The sequence below is a fragment of the Pteropus vampyrus genome, unplaced genomic scaffold, assembly GCF_000151845.1.
Source record: "Pteropus vampyrus isolate Shadow unplaced genomic scaffold, Pvam_2.0 Scaffold14, whole genome shotgun sequence".
NCBI classification, from domain to species: Eukaryota; Metazoa; Chordata; class Mammalia; order Chiroptera; family Pteropodidae; genus Pteropus; species Pteropus vampyrus.
Genome location: NW_011888795.1, coordinates 8,575,573 through 8,580,413, shown reverse-complemented (window position 1 = coordinate 8,580,413; position 4,841 = coordinate 8,575,573).

Here is a 4,841-nt window from a genome sequence, read left to right as displayed (position 1 = left end):
TGTATGCTTGAAATTTTTATTTTTAAAAAAAGAGAAATGGTCTCAGCCCTCCATTGTTTTTCTCTTTTGAACCCTCCATTCCAGCCGAACGTGCACCATGTTAGTTCATGCCTCTAACAACACTCTTCCCTGCATCTGGCAATCTTCTCTGCCTGGAAAATTTCTGCGCTTTTATCAACACCCAGGGCATTTGTCACTTCCTTTGAGAAGCCTTCTCCAGCTCCTGAAGTCAGAAAGGTTGTTCCTTCATTGTGGTCGGAGCTCCCTTTGGAGTATCTCTAGTACTATTATTGCAAATACTATGCTCCAGTGTCATTATCTGTCTCCCCATTTGGCAGTGAACATTTCCATAAATGAGCAATGTCTCATATATCACTTCTCTGTTCCAACCCTTAGCCCTGTGCTTGGCAAATGATTGGCACTTAATAAATATTTGTTAAGTTAATTGGTCAGATCTAGCGAGGAAATGTCTAGTTGTTTGTTTTGGTATATGTTGATTTCGAGAAGTCAAAGGAATATAGGAGGAAAGTGAATGAGAAATTAGTGTTATTGAGCCTGTGCCAGGAGTGTGCTGGGCCATGGAGCAGAGTAGTGAATAAGAAAGTAAGGCTCCTATTCTCAAGGGCTTTACTTTACCTTTGGTTGGGGGAGAGTGTGGAGAGAGAAATAAATATAGAACATAAGTGCCTTGGAGGAAATGAACATTGCAAAGCTTATTCCACTCCAGGGAAGCAAGTATCATTATCCCACTTATGGATGAGTAAATAAGCAGGTGTTCAGATGAGGTCACTTTGTCATGTCCACAGCTGTGAGTGCTGAACAGGGCTCGAGCCCTTGTCTGCCCTTCCTGAGCCCATGCTCTTTCCTCTACCAGCTTGTACTACCTCTCAACAAGCAGGTGAAATTTTGGAGCTCAGACTGAAGATTCACATTTGGAGGTCATCTGTCTAGAGGAGAGAGCTGAAGTGAGGGGCTGGGGGATGGTCTCCTAGGGAAATCACAAGGAGGAAAGTAGCAGCAGCTGACATTGAGTACTTAAGCTCTCCAGACCCCACAGAGTTTACATGCACGAATGTATTCCATGTAACAAACCTCTTAACAGCCCCCACTGTACAGTCCAGGAAATGGAAGCTTAGTAAGAGTTAAATCAACAGAGCTCACATACCAGGCAAACACCAGAATCTAGTCTCTTACCCTCCACTACCTTTGTGAGAGTGAAGACTGAAATCAGAAGCCAGGTTAGGAAATAGCATAACCAGTGAAAGAGAACCAGATGGCTCATTCCAAGGATGTCCGATGAGAAATTAGGGGAGAGGGCCCGAGAGACCAAGAAAGGCTATTAGAAAAGAACCAGTGCTCAGTGTCAAAGCCCATGGAAAAATCCAGCAGGGAAACCTGAAGGTCATGAGATTCAGCAACACAAGGTGGTAATGGACCTTTGACAGAGCTCTTTTCGGGAGATGCAAACCTACTTTCCTATAGGCTCACTCCCCGAGCCTCTGCTTGCTGCCCCTAACTTACCCCCCTAGACTGCTGTTCTTACGCCTCTTTGTCTGCTTGGGGAAGAAGCCCTGGACTGTGCTCCCCACTCCCAACCCACCTCCACTCTGATCTCAGTCTCCCCAGTTCTGGCCTTCAACGCAGCACCTGCGGAGCCAATTCTAACCATCCGGTGCACTGCCTGCACACTGTACCAGCCTCCATCAAGGCCATTTATTTACAGCACATGCCCAGGCTGCCTGACAAAGGACAGCTGCAAGTTCCACAGTGGACCCATGCTGGACTGGGAAGCAGGTGAGTGCCAATGGCTCAGGGAAGTGGGAGAGAAGAAAAGGCAAGAGGTTCCAGTGAGAGTGAATTAGCCAGGCACTCACCATAGCACTCAACCTCCTTTTCTGGCTTAATCAGTTCTGCACAGAGCGATTGAAGGGAATAGCTCTGAAGACCACGTGATTTTGTTTCTCCACCCCACTTCACATAACTGATTGGAACAGGATGGCTACCTTCCCCAAGAGGAAGATCCAAGGGCTGGTTCTTCTTCCCAAAAGAAGAATTGGGCCACCTAATGAATGAGTGGCTGAGGACCAAATGGTCCCAAGAACCCCAGTTGTCCATAGCTGCCCTGTGGAGAGAACCAAGCTGAGCCAGAAACTCATGGCAGAGCACTAAGGTTAATAAGAGGCCCATGAACTCTTGCTGCAGAAGGCTCGGAGTTGCCCCCATTCCTGTCCTTGCTAATGGTCCGACTCTTCCTGGGTTTCCACAAGTAATCTCTTTAATAAAACTTGGGTTAGTACAAGTGGGTCTCTGTTGCCAGCATCCAAAGTTTCCTTGGCTAAGATGGGGTTTTGCAGGATTGAAAGCATGGGGGCAAGGGTCCAAGGGTGAGAGGTTCTAAGTTTAGGGTTTTAGAAATAACTCAGTAAGTGTGTTGATGTCTGAATCAGAGTAGTGATGACACCCTCAAGCCCTAAGGGTGAGTTCACTCCACTGTGTTCAACAGACATTTAGTGAGCACCTGCTTTGTGCCTGGCATTGTGCTAGGTGCTAGGGCACCAAAGACAAGCAGCAGCTGTTCTGGTGGCACTCCCAGTCTCAGAGGGGTACAGACATGGAAACATAGTATGACATAATAAAAGCAGTAATGGAAGCAAATACAAAGTCAGTGGCATAGCGGGTGGTGGAAGGGAGTCATGTAAACAAAGCAAGCAAGGCAGTTTTTGAACCAACGTTTAGAGTCTTCCAGGAATGCTGGATGGTCCTGGAGGGTTTTAACCAAGGTGCTAAAATAGGGGAGTGGGGAAGAGAAAAACCTTCCAAGCTTCCGGACAGGTGGGCTTGCTTAAAAATGGTGTCAGGAGCATCTGGAAGGTTTGAAGAGGAGTGAAAAAAAAAAAAGCGAACTTCTGTTTTTACTGGGAATGGGCAGTGAACCTCCAGAGACAACAGAGACAATAATAACAAAGATGCCTGGGGGAGAAGGAAAGGAGAGAAGGGCGGGTACCTCTAGGGAAATGATTTATAGCTGGGAGAGGGGAGGTCTTTATTTACAACTGAACATGGTCTCATAAAGCTCACAAGATAATGGAGAGTGTTCATTTAATAAATATTTCCTGAACGCAGGCACCACACTATGCACATAGCCCCTGCCTTGTAGAGCAGTCTAATGGGAAACACAGACATCAATAATCATACAGATAAACGTAAAAAAAAAAAAAAAAATACAATTGAAAAGTGCTACAAAGGAGAGGTCCAGCAGAAATAAGGTCCAAGAAGATTCCCTTGAAAAGGTGACAATCAAGCAAAGATCCACACACTGATTAGGAGATAAGAGGGATCTTGGATTTGGGGTTCAGACAGCTATACTGACAAAGAGAAGGGAAGAGAGGAAAGGATAGCAAGCGACAGAGTCCAAAGTTCCAAGGGCCTTGGAGGAAGATTCTGAGAAGAGAGTGGACACAACCTGTAACTGCTTTCATTTCTCCTAATTCCTGTTATATGAAACTCATTGAAATTCATCTCCACTCCAGGGAACAAGCTTTCTTCCTTCCTTTACTCATTCATTTATTCATTCACTAATGCATTTGTTCATCCATTTAACCATTTCACAGTGAGCAAATTCCCACGTTAGCAGACACCAAGAGAAGGAAGCTGAGGGAGACCCACTGACCTGAGGAGTTTGTAAATGATAGAAATGCTATTCCTGACATTTTCTTGCTGTTGTTTTGACCCACTGTCTACCAAGCAAGGGAAAGAGGACAAAGAAGTGACTATGCTAATCAAAATGCAGAGCCAATAAAACTCTTAAAAAGAAATCAGGCCCCATAACACATTAATCTTTCCATCCACAAAGGCTGAGGAAACGTAGGAAGGAGGGGGAAGGGCGATAAGATGTCCAAGAGGGCAGGATCATTGCTGAGCCGCATTTCTTTTAGAGGTCAGTCATTCATTACAGGCATCCCTCACTAGGTGGAAGACTCTGTATTTGATACATATGTTCATCTGTAAAATATATTTACAGAGTTCTATAATTTATAAAATAGTCCATTTCTTTAAAATAAGGGCTATTCTCACAGAAAGCAGTTGAAGGAGAGTCACTTGGATTAGAAGGAGATTACCAGGCCTGTGACACTCAGAAATCCCAGGAACCTTCCCGCAGTGACCACAGCTGTGGGATGGGTAGTGCCCACCCCTTTAGCTCTGTCTTCGCTCTGGGCATCTGGCCCCCCAGATGGTCCTTCCTTGGTTCTGGCCTCTCTGACCTTGGCCCTCTGGGGCCTGTTGACTTGGCTGCTGTTGATATTTCAGATTCATGGTTCACACACAGTTCTGGGGAAGCCTAATAATTCCTCAAACTGGAGGCATCTAATGCTCTAAGAGCAAACCGTTTATGATTTGAATTTATATGTTAGCCATACAAGTTATTTAGCATCATTCCAAAAGGTTAAAATAATTACCTCTAACAGGTGGGATTATGGATAGCATATATGCATTTTGCATCTATGCAGCTTCTAAATTTCCTTCAATAATCATGGATTATATTAATAATGAAAAATAAACATTTTTCCCACTTTAGAGAATGTGGGAAACCAGGGGTATGGCTTTCTTGCCTTCCCAGAGCAAACAGTCAGAGAGAGAAGCTGGTGTTGATAAGGAGAAGCTCTCTTATTGCACATTAGATAAGGCATATCAAAATAAATAAAAGCATATTCACATTTATCAAACCACTCACAGATGTGGCATCCATAGGACTTCAAAGAACCCTTCACAGACTTGTCTCCCAGACCCATACAACAGCCCTGTGAGGTAGGTCAGTCTCCATTCCCTTCTCATGTGGAGAC